At 44.0% G+C, this 17,692-nt stretch overlaps 1 protein-coding gene across 2 annotated transcripts in view; it reads left to right on the top strand.

Moving 5' to 3' along the window:
* The first annotated feature begins 9,668 nt into the window (after positions 1-9,668).
* The window catches only part of LOC125459248 (cytochrome P450 26B1), a 53,825-nt gene continuing 45,801 nt past the window's right edge, over positions 9,669-17,692 (top strand). Inside the window, exons 1-2 of one of the 2 annotated variants that reach the window (XM_048545473.2) lie at positions 9,669-9,785; positions 10,969-11,068. The gene's annotated coding sequence lies outside the window, so the exon portion shown is untranslated. Of the gene's footprint in view, positions 9,786-10,942; positions 11,069-17,692 lie in introns of those variants that run through there. The other variant, XM_048545464.2, reaches the window with a different exon arrangement.

The following is a 17,692-nucleotide window of genomic DNA, read 5'->3' on the forward strand; positions in this document are numbered from 1 at the left end:
ATCTATAAGATGCACTGCAGTAATTCAGCAAGCCTTCTTAAACAGCACCTACCAAACCCATGACCACAGCCATCTTGAAGGATGTGGGCAGTAGATACACAGTAACACCTCCTCTTGCAAGTTCCCCTCCAAGCCACTCACTGTCCTAACTTATATCCTGAAATATACCTTTGCTCAGTCAAAATCCTGGAATTAGCCTCCCTTAGGGCACTGTGGGTTAACCTACAGCACATGAGCTGAACAAACAAACAAGAACAAAAGAGAAGTGCAGCAAAGGAATAGGCCCTTCGGCCCTCCAAGTATGTCCCAATCATCATGCCCTGTCTAAACTAAAACACAAACCTTTTGCACTTATTTGGTCTGAATCCCTCTATTCCCTCCCTATTCACATAACCATCCAGACGCCCCTTAAATGTTGCCAATGTGCCTGCTTCCACCACTTCCTCTGACAGTGCATCCCAGGCTCCTACCATTCTCTGCATGAAAAGCTTTCCTTGCACATCTCCCTTAAACTTTTGCCCTCTCACCTTGAACCTGTGCTCCCTTGTAGATTCACAAGAATGGTCCCAGGAATGAAAAGCTTAACATATGAGGAAGGTTTGAGGATTCTGGGACTATACTCATTGGAGTTTAGAAGGATGAGGGGGGATCTAATAGAAACTTACAGAACACTGAATGGCCTGGACAGAGTGATGTTGGGAAAATGTTTCCATTGGTAGGAGAGACTAGAACCTGTGGGCACAGCCTTAGAGTAAAGGGAAGACCATTTAGAATGGAGATAAGGAGAAACCTCTTCAGCCAGAGAGTGGTGAATCTATGGAATTCACTGCCACAGAAGGCTGTGGAGGCAGGTCATTGAGTACATTTAAGACTGAGATAGATAGGTTCTTGATTATCAAGGGAATCAAGGGTTATGGGGAGAAAGTGGGAGAATGGGGTTGAGGAACTTATCGGCTATGATTGAATAGCAGAGCAGACTCAATGGGTCGAGTGGCCCAATTTCTGCTCCTATGTCTTATGGTCTTATGGTCTTATCTGTAATTGAAACTTCAACCCTAGGAAAAAACCTCCAACTATCCACCCCATCTATGCCTCTCATAATTGTATAGACCACTATAAGGTCTCCTCTCAGCTGCCGTGCTTCCAATGGAAACAATCCTAGTCTTTTTAACCTTTCCTCGTAGCCAATGCCCTGGAGACCAGGCAACATCCTGGTGGGGAAATTTCTCTGCAATCTCTCCAAAACTTCCACGTACTTCTGGTAGTATGGTGACCAAAACTGCACACAACACTCCAAATGTGGTTTCATATAGCTGCAATTCTTGTGATCCGTGTCCCAGCCAATGAAGGCAAGCATGCCATATACTTTCTTCATTAGCATGGCCACCTGTGTTGCCACTTTTAGAGAACTGTGGACCTGCACACCCAGATCCATCTGAATGTTAATGTTCCTAAGGGTTCTGCCATTTACAGTATAATTCGCACCTAAATTTGATCCTCAACTGCAGCGGTCGAGAAGGCAGGTCGCCAGCACATTCTCAAGGGCAACTAGGGACAGGCAATAAATGCTGACCCAGCCAGTGATACAAAGATCCCAATAGCGAATAAATATTCTGAACTGCTCAGCCTTAATGTTGAAGTTGTACCTCTTTCTTCAGGGAGAAATAGTTTGACTGAATTTGCCCCACCAACTCATCCAACCATACATTGCCCATTAATCTTCCATGTTCAGAGAGTTACTGCTCAGTCTGTGTAACTTCACCTCTTAATTCAATCCTCAAAGGTTCTGTATTACACTGGTAGATTGAAGATTAATAGGCACATAACTACAATGATAATAATGACAGAAACAGATACATGATCTGGAGAAATAAATACACTATCAAAACATTGAAATGGACAGATTGACAGAAAAGATATTTATGAAGTGCGATTCACAAATATAACACTGAGAGTCAAATAAACCAGCCATTTTAAAATGTGACACACACTTACATGAAGATAATGTTGACAGACAAGTGCATAAGTAAACAACTGGGTAAATGGATTGATGTACAAACAGATGAATACAGAAGCATACACAATATGACAGAAATAGAAACAGATATTTTAAACAAATGCAGAGACAAAGTGACACAGAGCAAACAGATCTGTATGAAAACCCAAGACTTTAAACAGGAAGTTTAAACACATACTGAGATGGACTGTGACACCGATAGAAAGATGGCACAGGTATAGGGATATGATGCGCTGCTGGAATTTGAATTCAATAAAATAATGCTGAAGGCTTAAGGAAACTGCCATCCTTACCTAGTCTGCCCTACATGTGATTCCAGACTCACAGCAATGTGGTCCACTCTTAGCTCTAACCTTCTGAATATTTTGGAATGCGCAGTAAATGCTGGCCTACAGCCTGTGAATGTTTTTTTCAAAAAATGTCTCTACTTCCCAATTCTGCACCTCTGGTGATAAATTCAAGTTCAAGGCCGGCTTTGTTTTTTGTGAGTAATTTTTTCTTCCTTTAATCATGCACAGGATGAAGGCATTTCTAGCTGTGCTGCATTTCTTGCCCAGCGGGCAGTGAAGAGTTAACCACACTGCTGTGGGTCTGGAGTCACACGTAGGCCAGACCAGGTAAGGATGGCCGTTTCCTTCCCTAAAGGACATTAGTGAAGCAGATGGGGTTTTCCTGACAATTGATTCATGGTCATCATTAAATTGTAAATTCCAGATATGTATTGAATTCAAATTCCACCGTCTGCTATAGCAGATTTTAACCCAAGTCCCCAGAACATTATCTGGGTCTCTTGATTAACAGTCCAGCAATAATACTACTAGACCATCACCTTCCCTTAATGCCAACCTGTGTCATTATTCTTGGTGAAGTATGCATCTATACTCTGGATCTCTTTTCCTTCCACAGACTTTAGATCATTATGCTCTAAAATCAAGGAAAAAAAAACATGTAACTGAGCAAAGATAAATGGCAAATTTGGTCAGGATATAAAGAACAGCAGAGTGTAACTAAAATGTTAATCAGAAGGAGGAAATCAGAGTATGAGGGGAAGCTAGCTAAATATATAAAAATAGATAATCGGGGGTTCTGTAGATATTTAGTAAAGAACAGTGTATGCATTAGTCCTCTTGAAAGTGAGAATGGGGAGATAGTACAAGCTTTTGTCTTCATCATAGATGATACACAAACCCCTTACAGTAATAGCTGTTAATCAGGAGATGGAAGGGAGAGAGAAACTTGTCAAAATTATATTGATGAGGGAAGTGGTGATGAGCAAACTGATGGTGATGCAAGCTGATAAGTCTTTAGATTCAGATTGACTTCATCCCAGGGTCTTTAAGAGGTGGCTAATGAGGTAATAGATGCTTTGATGTTACTTTTTCAAATTTCCCTAGATTCAGGAAAGATTCCATCTGAAAATAACAAACTTATTCCCTCTATTCAAGTAGGGAGGAAGGCAGTGAGTAAGAAATTATGGGCCAGTTAACTTGATGTCTGTCAAGGGGAAGGTTTTAAATTAATCATTATAGAGGTTATAGCTGCACCCTAAGCAAAGCTCAAGGCAACTGAGAAGATTCAGATAGTTGTATCAAAGAGAAATAATGTTTAGCTAATTATTCGAGCTCTTTGATGGAGTACCATGCATTATAGATGAAAGGGATCCTGCAGAGATACATTGCTTAGATTTTCAGAAGGCATCTGCTAAGGTGACACGCCAGTGGTTATAGTGGAAAGTGAAAGCTCATGGTGTAGCTGTAATACTTTAACATTGATAGAAAGTTAACTAGCTGGTAGAAAACAATATAAGAAGATCCATAATAAAAACTGAAAGAGAACTGCGGATGCTGTAAATCAGGAAAAAAACAAAGTTGCTGGAAAAGCTCAGCAGATCTGGCAGCATCTGTGAAGGCAAAAAACAGAGTTAACGTTTCGGGTCCGGTGATCCTTCCTCAGAAAAGCCCAGTCGTTTTCAAAACATTAACTATGTTTCTCTGTCTGCAGATGCTGTCGGACCTGCTGAGTTTCTCCAGCAATTTGTGGTCTTACATTTTGCATTGAATCGGAGAATCCCTACAGTGTAGAAACAGGCCCTTCGGCCCAACAAGTCCACACCGAATTTCAGACCATCCTCCTATAAACCCACTTAATCTACACATCCCTGAACACCATGGGCAATTTTAGCATGGCTAATCCACCTAACCTTGCATACCTTTGGACTGTGAGCAGAAACCAGAGCATCCGGAGGAAACCCAAACAAACGCGGGGAGAATGTGCAAACTCCACACAGAGAGTCGGGGAGGTGATGGCCTAGTGGTATCATCGCTGAACTGTTAATCTAGAGACCCAGATAATGTTCCAGGGACCTGCGTTTGAATCCTGCCACAGCAGATGGTGGAATTTGAATTCAATAAATATCTGGAATTAAGAGTCAAATGATGATCATGAATCCATTGCCAATTGTTGGAAAACCCCATCTGGTTCACCGATGTCCTTTAGGGAAGGAAACTGCCATCCTTACCTGGTCTGGCCTATATGTGACTCCAGACCCACAGCAATGTGGTTGACTCTTAACTGCCCTCTGGGCAATTAGGGATGGACAATAAATGCTGCCTAGTCAGCGATGCCCTCATCCTGTGAATGAATAAAGATTAAAAAAACGCAAAGGGTGGAATTGAACCCAGGCCCCTGGTGCTGTGAGGCAGCAGTGTTAACCACTGAGCCACCCTTTTTGAAAAGCAATTTAGTTCATCACACCACATATCCTCGAAACAGAGAGTCCCCACAGTGTGGAAACAGGCCCTTTGGCCCAACAAGTCCACACTGTAAATGGGTCCTTGTCTGATTGGCAGGATGTGACAATTGAAGTCCCACAGTGGCCTCAACATTTTCCAATTTACATGAGTAACTCAACAGAGGGGAGTGAAGGCATGGTGACTCAATTTACAGACTGCATTGAGACTGTGGGAAGGCATTTAGAAGTTGAGGAAGAATTTGGATGGTGGAATGAGTGGACAAAAATCTGGGCGATGGTGTATATTGTGGGAAAATATGAAATGTTTCAGAAAGAATGCTTAAAAATTACTTAAATAAGGAAGAACTGCGTAATTCCAAGGGGCACACATGGGTCACAAAACATTAACATTCAGGTACAGCAGGGAATCAACAAGCATCATGGGATGCTCCCTTTTATTTCAAGAGGACTTGAACATAAAAGTAAGGATGTTGTGCTTCAGTTGTGCAGAGCACTGGTAAGACCACATCCAAATACTGATTACAGATATGTCCTCCTTCTCAAAGCAAGGATGTAAATGTATCAGAGGTAGTTTAGGGGAGAGTTACTAGTTTGATACCTGGAATGAATGGGTTGTCTCATGAGGAGACGTTGGACAGACTGAAAAACAATCAAGTATTACAGGAAACCCCTGAGGTGCTCCCCACTCTCTGACCTGTATTCAGGAAAGTGTGATGGGAAAGAGGATGTCCCGGAAACAGCCGGCGTGGGAATGAAAAACCAAGGCAGATTGGGAGAATGGAGAACTCAGGGACCGACATCAGCACCTAAAAGCACCCACAGGCTGGACTTTGGTGCTCCAAAGTTGGGTTCAATAATGACCATTTTAGGTCTGAGTTTAGATGGTCTGGCACAGGTCAGAGGAGGAGGAGAGGGTGAGTTGGGCATATCTGATGGTCTTAGTGGTTTTGGCAGGAGTAGATAAGTCTAGAGGGGTTTAAAAGCAAGGGTTGAGGGTCTGGTGAATCAAGCAGAGTGCTCTGTCCGTCTTGTGAACTACTGCTCCTGAGATCTTAGCAACAAACATCTTGACTGCTCAAAAAAGTAGAGCATCCTTTCATCCTTTCACTAAGAGTTGGTCACAATGACTGACACATTTAAATACATTGTGTCTGTTTTTACTGAGGAAGAAGACACTGCCAAAGGCATAGTGAAAATACTTGAGACTCTGGGTGAGATAGAAATTGATATTGCGGAGATATTGGGCAGATAGTGCTTGAAATTAACAAGTATCCAGGCTAAGCTACATCTGAAGGTGAGGGAGGTAAAGGTGGAAACTATGGTGGCACTGACAAGAATGTTACGACTCTCCTTGGATTTCTGGGATAGTGCCAGAAGACTGGGGAATTAGAACATAGAACATAGAACATAGAACATGGAACAGTACAGCGCAGAACAGGCCCTTCGGCCCTCGATGTTGTGCCGACCTGTAACCTAATCTAAGCCCCTCCCCCTACACTATCTCCTACACTATTGTAAATAATATGCCCTTATTCAAGAAAAGGGTGTACTGATAAACCCCGAAACCACAGGAGTGGAAGCTTAATCTTGATGGTGGTGGGAAAGCATTTTGATAAAATAATTTGGGTCAAAATTAACAGCTACTTGAGACAAGCGAATTAAAGAAAGCCAGTATGGAAATCATGTTTAATTCAAATGCCGGAGGATTTTTTTTTGATGAATTTGATTAAGGTAATACGGTTGATGCAATATGTGTGGACTCTTGAAAGATATGTGAGAAATAGCCACAACAGGCTTGATAGGAATGTTAAACATGCAAGGAAGGATGAATGTGAGGTTGGCTGAGTCACAAAAAAAGGGTATTAGTGAATGATCAGAGATAATGGGAACTGCAGATGCTGGAGAATCGGAGATAATAAAATGTGGGGCTGGATGAACACAGGCCAAGCAGCATCTTAGGAGCACAAAAGCTGACGTTTCGGGCCTAGACCGGGTCTAGGCCCGAAACGTCAGCTTTTGCGCTCCTAAGATGCTGCCTGGCCTGCTGTGTTCATCCAGCTTCACACTTTGTTATATTCGTGAATGATTGCTTTTTTAAAAATGGACTCATAGACATGGACGTTGCTGGCTAGGCCAGCATTTATTGTGGGTTTGTGGTCCAGAGGAAGGTGTTGAGTGAAATCCCATGGGGTCTGTTTTAGGACATTGGGCAACTGGCATTGGATGCACATTTGGATAAAATAATACAAGGGTATGGGAAATTGGCACGAGCTAATGATACTCATTTAAAGAGCTAGTGCAGGCATGATGGGCCAAATGGCTTCCTTTTGCACTATCACAGGTCTGTGATTCTGTTCCCCCCTACTGTTCCACACCTATAGACTTGTGATTGGGTTAGGGTTAACTCTAACCCTAATTCTATCACACAATTTTCAAACCTACAGAGCACAAAAGAATTGTAATTATTGTGGACTGTGAGGATGGTAGTGCTCATCTTCAAAGGCAGACAAGTGGCAGATAAAACTTAATGTTAGAACTTAAGAGATTAATTTTGTTAGGGAAGTACAAAGAATTCTAGAAGTTTGCGGAGGGATAACTATGCGCAAATAATGTGGCAGGGCAGTTTGGGAGATACAGGCTCCTGGGCTATGTAATAGTACCATAGGGTACCAAAGCAAGGGAGTTCAGAGATGAAAACAGGAATTGCTCATGAAACTCAGCAGATCTGGCAGCATCTGTGGGCAGAAAGCAGAGTCAACATTTGAGTTCAGTGACTCTTCCATAGGCACTGCTGCCCATGGAAGATGTGAGGAGCTAAAAAAGGCACAGACAAAGGATTTGACAGAGATGCTCAAAATCTTGAGGAGTCAAAACAGAATTGACATGGAGGAACTGGTCCTATTTGGGGAGGATCAAGAACCAGAGGACACAGATTCGTGGTAGTTGGAAGAAGAAGCAGCAATGTGGCAGGAGCAGAAACCAATTTGTCCAACCAATGGTTGGCATCTGTCCGGAAATATCATTATTCAAGGTAATGGGGCAAATGCTGGGATGCTAGATTAGTGTAGGCAGATGGGCTGAGGGCCCTCTGGTGTGCTGAATCATCTGAACATTGTGATGAGACAGCTTCAAAGCAGGATGTGATCAAGAGCTGAAGTGAAAATGTTTTCAGGGTGCTCGAGAAAGGTAAGGTCTGGTCTGGGTCTAGATGAGTTGCTGTTGGAGAGAAGTAGAACAGAACAGGGGGCTGAATGTCCTCCAAACTGTGGTGTAAGCCAATCTGCAGATAACAGAAGTTCCTCCTCCCTTGCTCCAGCCAAGAGAATCTTATTCTTTAATGCATTCAAAGATGGTCTTCAGGTGAGTGAGGAAGTGATGGAGGCTGGTACATTTGCAACATTTAACAGGCATCTGGATGGGGATGTGAGTAGGAAGGGTTTAGAGGGATATGGGCCAAATGCTGGCAAATGGGACTAGAGAGGTTTAGCATATTTGATTGGCCCAACTCATCTGTGCCAAAGGGTGTGTTTCGGTGCTGTACGTCTCTATGATTCTATGAACTCTGAGCTCCCAGTCATAGAGTCATAGAGAATTATATCACAGAAACAGGCCCTTTGGTCCAACTCGTCCATGCCAACCAGGTTGTATTTGCCAGCATTGGGTCCGTATCTCTCTAAACCCTTCTTATTCATATACCCATCCAGATGCCTGTTAAATGTTGTAACTGTACCAGCCTCCACCACTTCCTCTGGCAGCTCATTCCATACAGACACCACCCTCTGTGTGAAAAAGTTGCTCCTTAGGTCCCTTTTATTATTTTTCCCCTCTTCCCTTGAACCTCTGCCCTCGAGTTTTGGACTCCTCCACCCTGGGGAAAAGACCTTGTCTATGTACCCTAACACCTCTAATGTCACCCCTCAGCCTCCAACACTTCAGAGAAAATAGCCCCAGTCAATTCAGCCCCTCCTTAGAGACTAAACCCTCCAACCCTGTCAACATCCTTGTAAATCTTTTCACAACATCCTTCCCATAGCAGGGAAACCAGAAACTGCACGAAATCTCTCCAAAAGTCTTCATCAAAAGCTTTTTAAAATAATTTCATTTGTTCGTCCGCCCGTTGCGTTAAAAAAACTCAGATATGTTCTTTAAAGTGGCTTTTTTAATTCAGCATTAGCATATTATAACCACCCTTCTTTAAAAAAAATCCCTTCAACTGTGTTTGGGTTCGTTGGTAAAATTTAATTGAGAATGGCTGGAGGAGGAACGTAATGAATTCTCTGTAATCTCAGACTTTGATAAAGCAGGACAAAGAAACAAGCTCACAGACGGATAGAAAGGAGCTCGCTACGAAAGCAAGCCAGGTTAGACGCGCACACGCACCCCCATATACACTGTGATAATAGCCAGTAATATGATTATAGTCGGTAACATGTACATAACAATAACCAGTCACGTATACAAGATTATAGTCAGGAATATATACATGATAATAGTCAGGACTATATCCATGATAAACGTCAGGAATATGTACATGATAATGGTCAGGAGTATATATATATATACATGATTATTGTCAGGAATCTATGATAATAGTCTGGAATATGTACATGATAATAGTAACATATACACACGCATTTACACACACCGATAGGACTGCATTCACTGTCATACCATCGAACACACAGCTTCAGAAAGAAGCAGGATTATAAAGAAATACACGATCAAGATACAAATCAAGTTCCCTGGACTGAGTGATGTTCACAAAACCAGAAACACAAATATGACGAGCGGCCGGGTGTTGAGCCCTTTTGTCTACATGTTCAATCACTTGCTGTGTATTCCCATTGTTACCCCCGTCAAATCTGCACATGCCATGAACATTGTATTTTAAAGTTAAGACTTCCAGCTTGCCCACACTTCCGTCTGTTCCTAGGGAGGCAGAGTTTAGGACTGAGGAACTTCCATCCACAGCCGTGTGTACAGAGAAACCCATGCGATGGGAACTTGTCAGGGACGGTAAGCCTTCCCTGCTGACTAAAAGCTGTGTTAACAAATTGACTCCCCAGTGAGGACTAACTGACAAACATGACAACTGTCGATGGCCGCCACAGATGCATCGTAGCCCGTATTTAGTTTTTGGCCAGTTTCAAGTTATTGAACCGGGGATAGAATTATTCTAATTCACTCCCATATGCAGCATCAGATATCTGCATGAAATTGGAGGGCAGTGGAGTTGTGGATTAGAGAATGAGGTCCCCCCCCCCCCACCCTTACGTTAGTGTTGCAGCGTCCGTGAAAGGAGAGCCGGAGGAAAATTGCGGACTAAAGCTCTTAGAACTCCCACGGCACGGAAGCAGGCCATTCGCCCCATCAAGTCACACTGACCTTCCCAAAAGGATCTCACCGTAACTCACCACCCCTGAGTCTCCCATGGATAACCCACCTAATCTGAGCACTGTGGGGCAATTTAACATGGCCAATCCACCTAACGTGCACATCTTCAGAGTGTGGGAGGAAACCCACACAGAGACATAATGTGCAAACTCCTCACAGTCGCCCGAGGGTGGGTGCTATGCAGGCGGTAACCCTAGACACTGAGCCACCCCTAAGAATTAAGGAACAGAAGGGAGAACAAACTGGGGACACTTAGGTGACAAGAGGGGTGAAAATTGAATTTTAAAAACTTGCAAAAAGCAAAGGGTCACGAAGTGCTGGGAACGTTCAGTGTGGAGAACTGGTTTGACAGAACAGTTAATATTGATATTCTGCAGGGGAAAATAAAACAGAAAAGCTACAAAATAAACTATAACCTCTGAATTGTCCAGGGGACCGGGCAATACAGAGAGAGACCCACAAACTGTTACACCTTATTGCAGCCCTGCAGTAATGTGGGGGCAATCCTCTCCCCAGTTAAAAATGTTCTAACTTGCAGAACAATTTAAAGGCAATCATTCTGAATCTCTCCGAAGGCTCTTTGATTTACGCTGAAAGCTAGTTACCAAATATCTTGCATTAAACAAGAGGCATCTTTTTTAAAAAAAATTCTTGAATATTCATTGATTTGACAAGACGGAGAGATGCAGAGGAACGTCACCCAGGAGGTGGGATCTAGCAGCTGAAATTTTGTGTGTGTGTATATATATATATATATATATATGTGTGTGTGTGTGGAAATCAGCTCCTTAATTTCAACTTTTAGCATCGAGCAGCAAAATGAAAACAATTGACGAGTAACTGAGAATATCCCGGGACGCACGAGTGAGGGGAGGGCGAAGCGCATCGAAAGAGATTGGAAACAAGTGAGTGATCAGCAAAGGCTTCGTTTTAAAATATCCACCGAGTTTAATACCATTTATTAAGCATTTGACGTTAATTTTCGTTTTCCTGCATTTTTTTCCAGAAGTGTGACTGGGACAATTTTGATTTTAAGCAACGAATGTTAATAGTTGAGTTGCAAAAGCCTTGAAACAAACAAAAAAAGTCGAATTGAGATTCTGCTGCTTTGCTGTGGTTTTAGTTAGAATCGCAAATGTTAAAAATATAACCCGCGCTCTCTCTCGCGCGCTCTCTCTCTGCTGTACCCCCTGAGACAGGTGCAAAGGAGCTTGGACTGAGGTAGGAACAGAAGGAGGAAGAGGGGGTGGTTAGAGGAGATGTGAATGTGGAAATAATCATCAGGAGAGTGTATGGTGAGGGAATGGGCAAGAGAGCCTGGGGGGGATGAAACCGACCGGTGAATTGCGTTAACTAGCAAATAACAACCACGGAAAATAGACTCCTAGAGATCTATCCAAATTTGATTAAATCTTAAGTTTTTAATTTTTTAGGACATACGAACGCATAAAGATTTGCATTTACTTAGCGGCCTCAGATGCGCTTTCTGATTAATCGAGTACTGATTGAGGAAGGTGCTCAGGAAGGGGTCACCGAACCCGAAATGTTAACTCTGTCTCTTTCTCCACCGATACTGCCGGACAATATTTTCCCCCTTATTGAAATTGACAACACTGTCCGTTGCCTTGCCTCAGTTCGTCAGTTTCTAACTTTTAACCCATTTCTCCCCTGTTCACCCCCGTCCCCTCCAGCATTTCCCCCGCCGCCCACAGCAGAACCCACCTCCCCATCATCGGGCTAGGTTTAGTTTTGATTGCTGTTTGTGGGAGAGAGTGGGGATGAGGACGGCCCGTACTGTCCGAGTGCCGCCCTCATGCCGCGCCTCATGCACAGAACCCAGCTCCAGACCGTAAGACAGGAGCTGTAAACGGGCCGAACGTCCTTGCGTTCCGCCTGGTCTTTTTCCTGAGAGCAAGTACAAATCTTTCACTAGAAATCAAACCAAATATCCTGTACGTTACACGCTACAAAACACAGACGGGTAACAGACACATTGTGAACACAACCGAGAAACGAGGCTTTAAGCTCTGATTACTTCGATTCTCCGTGGTCTTGTCCCGTTATGTCTTAAATTTACGACAATCCGACAAACTTTCAAGGTTTTAAAACAAAAGCCTGTGGATGCTAAAAACCAGAAGCAAAAACAGAAATTGCTGGAGAAACTCAGAGGGTCTGGCAGCATTTGCGGAGAGAGAAACAGAGGTAACGTTTCAGGTCCAGTGACCCTCCAGAGTTCGGAGAAAGGGTGACTGGACCCGAAACGTTAAATTTGCTTTCTCTCCGCAGATGCTGCCGTGACTACTGAAACTTTCAAGCCTCTCATTCTGGTCTCTTGAGTACCTCCAGGCTGTGTCATTGATGGCTGTGGATTCAGCTGCCGGGATCCTACGATCTGGAATATTGTCTGGAATTTCTTTACATCTTTCTCTGGCTCTACTGCACTTCTTGAAACCTATCTTTCGATAATCTATCTTTCGATAACCTTTTTTTGTTGTCAACCTGACCAAATGTTTCCTTCAGGAATTAAGTTTTGTTTGATCATTGCTCCTGTGAAACACATTGAATATGTAACTCTTTCGAAAGTGCTGTATAGATGCATATTGTTGTAGCTTTTATGGGTGCAAAGTGATAGATGGGCATGGACGAACAGAGGGAATGCTGCATGTGCAGGCAGATGGGATTAGTTTGGAATGGCATCATGGTCGGCACAAGCATGGGGGGGATCAAGTTCAGGTGCTGGACTCTTCCAAGTTCTATGTTCTTTCTGTACCACCGACACTCAGTCGCAGCAGTGTGTACTATCTACAAGATGCACTGCAGAAATTCACCAAAAATCCTCAGACAGCACCTTCCATCTAGAAGGACAAGGGCAGCAGATACATGGGAACACCACCCCCTGCAAGCTCCCCTCCGAGCCACTCACCGTTGGTTCCTTCACTGCCACTGGGTCAAAATCTCGCAACTCTCTCTCTAATAGCATTGTGGGTCAACCCACAGTAGGTGGGCCGAAGCGGTTCAACAAGGCAGCCCTCCACCACCTTCTCAAGGGCAACTAGGGAGGGCAATAAATGCTGCTTCACCCAGCGACGCCCACATCCCTTGAATAAATGAAAAAGAACCGGGTAATGATACACAGTGACAGCCGACCCCCTGTTTGTGTGTGTTGTGTGTCACTCTCTCACACACACAGGTTCACACTCATAGACACATACGTATACACACATACACACGCAGGCACACACGCATCAGACAGGCACACATACACAGACCGACACATAACGCACTCAGACACAGACACACTAACATACAGATAAGGGAGTAGACACACAGCCACGTTCCCATCTCCTGTGTGACAGTGAGGTGTCCCATCAGCTCCCTTACGCTACTCCTACAGTCGATTTTAAAAGATTTCTATTTGCAATCAAAACGGAAGGAATTTGGAAGCGAATGGATTGGGGTGAAATGAATAGTAGGACGCAGCTCCCGGATATAGCGGAGTTGAATGTGTTCATCCCGCTCCCGTCCCACACCTTTACCTGCCTCTGTGTGTGTGTGTGTGTGTGTGTTGGGGAGTGGGCTCTCAGTGATTAAGAAGAGTTTTGGGTGAATTTCTCAAGTGCCCCCCGCCTCCAAATCCCGCAAAAAAGTATGTAAGCGATCCGGCAGCTCCCCGGGTCTCCGGGCCATCAGCGGAGGTTTGAAAGTGAACACATGGTTTTAAAGAGCAGGAACTGCCGGGAGATGCCAGGATCCTGCGCGGAGAGAGAGAGACAGTCTCACCGGCTCACGGGCCCATTCTCCCAGCGCCTGTGATTCTGTGAGTCCTCCACTCTCCCGGGATCAGCACCCCCGCTCTCTTTTCACCCCAACACCCCCCCAAAAGACGCCGGAGTCAACATTTGACAACGACTAGCCCGCAGAGTGGGTCCCTGACTGTTTTTATTTAATTCATCGCCGGCTGGGCCAATGCTTATTGCCCGTCACTAGTTGCCCTTCAGAAGGTGGTGGTGAGCTGCCTTTTTGAACTTACGTATGTGCGTGTCTGACCGTGTGTCTGTGTGCATGTGCGAGGGCAGTCAGTCTGTGTGTGTATGTGCCTGTTTGCGCGCATCTGTGCCTGTGTCCATGTGTGTGCCTGTGGGTGACTGTGTGTATGAGTGTGTGTGCGTGCATTCACTGTGCGCGTACGTTTGCATATCTGTGTTAGTCTATCTGTCTGTGTGTGTGCATGTATATGCCTGTGTGTCGTGTGTATGCCTGTATATGCATTCTATGTGTGTGTACATGTTTGCATATCTGTTAGTGCACATGTCTGTGTGTGTGCATGTGTATGTCTGTGTGTGCGTATGTGTATGCCTGTATATGCATTCTATGTGTGCGTACATGCTTGCATATCTGTGTTGCATATAAGTGTGTGTGCCTTTGTGTGGGTGTGTTTGTGTGTGCATGTCTGTATTTGCGAGTATGTCTGAATGGGTGTGTGCCTGTGTGTTCACGTGAGTGCCCCTGTATATGTCTGTGTGTGTGCGCGTGTGCATTGTCTCTATTCCTGCATGTATTTCCCTCTCTGCCTTTACCACAACCATGACTGCCAAAAAACATATATTTGTTTGCATGGGGGCATTCATTGTCATTGTGACCAGTTTACCCCCTCACAACAGAAACAGGTAGACAAAGAGACAGGAGTCACAACTCGAGAGAATAAGAATCAGAGGGAAAGGGATACGCAGAAGGAGATGGGCAGAGATTGACAGAAATAAAAATCCATATCAGCAATGATATTAGATGGGCAGACATATGAACATTTTACCGGGGTGATTGCAAGGATGGAGGGATTTTCTTAGGAGGAGAGTTTGAGACAGTGGGGCCTGTACTCATTGGAGTTTGGAAGGATGAGAGACGGCCTTATTGAAACATGCATGATTCTTAAGGGCTTGACAGGGGTAGATGCTGATAGGTTGTTTCCCCCTTGTGGAAGTGTCTCGGACCAGAGGGTATCATCTCAGAATAAAGTAGCATACATTTAAGACAGAGATGAGGAGGAATTTCTTCTCTCCGAGGGGAGTGAATCTGTGGAATTCTTTACACAGAGGGCTGTCAAGGTTCGGTCATTAAGTACATTCAAGACTGAGTAGGATGGATTTTTAATCAGAAAAGGAATTAAGGGTTATGGGGGCAAGGCAGGAAAGTGGAGTTGGGGGCTACCAAGTCAACTATAATCTTTTTGAATGGGGTTGCAGTATCAATGGGCTGAACAGCCTACTTCTGCTCCGACATCTTGTGGGCTTTGGAACTTTGGCTCAACAGAGTGAGAATTGGGGAGTTATATATGTAGAGGTAGACAGTAATTCATGATTTATGGTTAGATACAACAAGCTAGATCTTACATAAGAACATAAGAACTAGGAGCAGAAGTAGGCAATTTGGCCCTTCGAGCCCGCTCCGCCATTCAATAAGATCATGGCTGATCTTTTTGTGGACTCAGATCCACTAACCCGCATCCTCAATGTATCCCTTAATTCCTTTATTGTTCAGACTTACCACAGACTTCAGGACATCTGGCCATTATTCTGATGAAGGGTCTAGGCCCAAAATGTAAGCTTTTGTGCTCCTAAGATGCTGCTTGGCCTGCTGTGTTCATCCAGCTCCACACTTTGTTATCTCAGATTCTCCAGCATCTGCAATTCCCATTATCTCTGGTCATTGTTCATTGTGAAAAATTGAATGAAAGAAATATAAAAATGAAATAAAGCATGGCACGGTACAGATGAGAATGTCCTTTGACTGTGCTGTAACCATTCTATGACACTGTAATGAGTCCTTCCATGATTCATTCAGAATTTAAATGAGTTAGAATCATATTTTCCTCCCCTTCTTTGTAAAGAGGGCTATCTCTGAAACTACTTTTCTTTCTCAGATTTGGTTCGGACAGGTGTGAGAGACAGTGTTAGTGTTGGCAGTGGGTTGGATAAGCAGTTAGACGTGGGCACTGGCATGTCCACTCTCTCCAAGTTAGTTTAACTATCAAGAGGAAGCTGATAGAAAGCCCATTCAATTCTCTGCAAACTCAGTTGAACCAAGAACCCAGCACCATGTACGAGGATGAGGCAACAGAGTCAATACACCCCCAACCGTTCAGTTATTGTTTGCCAGCTCATAGAAGGCAAATGCAATGTCAGCATTCATTTCAACAGGGCTAGAATATAAGATCAGGGATGTACTGCTGAGGTCATGTAAGGCGCTGATCAGACCGCATTGGGAAAACTGTGAGCAATATTCGGCCCCATATCTAAAGGAGAATGTGCTGGCCTTGGAGGGAGTCATAGAACATAGAACACATAGAACATAGGGCTTAGAACAGTACAGCACAGTACAGGCCCTTCTGCCCACGATATTGTGCCGAACTTTTACCCTAAACCTAAGGTCTATCTAACCTCCACTCCTACCTTAAACTATCATCCATATGCCTATCTAATAGCTGCTTAAATTCCCCTAATGTGGCCAATTTCACTATCCTCTCCGGCAATGCATTCCACGCCCCTACCACTCTCTGAGTAAAGAACTTACCTCTGACGTCTCCCCTTTATCTACTTCCTTTCACTTTAAAACTATGTCCCCTCCACCCTAGGAAATAGTCTCTGGCTGTCTACTCTATCGATATCTCTGATCATTTTGTACACCTCTATCAAGTCATCTCTCATCCTTCGTTGTTCTAAAAAGAAAAGCCCTAGCTCGCTCAACCTTTCCTTGTAAGACCATCCCTCCATTCCAGGCAACATCTTGGTAAATCTCCTCTGCACCTTTTCCAACACTTCTACATCTTTCCTGTAATGAGGTGACCAGAACTGGACACAATACTCCAGATGTGGCCGAACCACAATTTTGTATAGCTGGAGTCCTGAGGAGGTTTTCGAGAATGATCCCAGGGATGGAGGGTTTATCATTTGAGAAGTGGTTGAGGACTCTGGATCTGTGCTTGATGGAGTTTAGAACAATGAAGGGGGTTCTAATTACAACTTACAGAATGTAGCGAGGCCTGGACAGAGAGGATGTGGATAAGGTGTTTCCACCGGTAAGAGTGAGTAGGATCTGAGGGCACAGCCTCAGAGTGAAGGGGTGATCCTTTAGGACTGAGACAAGGAGGGATTTCTTTAGCCAGAGGGTGGTGAATCTGTGGAACTTATTACTACAGAAGGCTGTGGAGGCCAAGTCATTGAGTGTATTTAAGGGAGATAGATCAGTTGTTGATCAGTTGGGGGATCAAGTGTTATGGGGAGAAGGTAAGAGAATGAGGTTGGGAAATGTACCAGCATTGATCGTATGGTACAGCAGAGTCAATTAGCCAACGGGCCTAAATCTACTCTTCTATCTTATAGTTTCAGGGTCTTATGGCTTCATAGCATGTGTAAGAATTGGATATTTTAATGCTGCAGTTGGTGGGACAGGGTGGATTGCAAAGTGGGGAAGAAGAATATTAGAACCACAGAAACACACTGCATTGCAAGAGGCCATTCAGCCCATTGTGCCTG

Source organism: Stegostoma tigrinum, chromosome 1 (genome assembly GCF_030684315.1).
Source record: "Stegostoma tigrinum isolate sSteTig4 chromosome 1, sSteTig4.hap1, whole genome shotgun sequence".
Classification (NCBI taxonomy): Eukaryota; Metazoa; Chordata; class Chondrichthyes; order Orectolobiformes; family Stegostomatidae; genus Stegostoma; species Stegostoma tigrinum.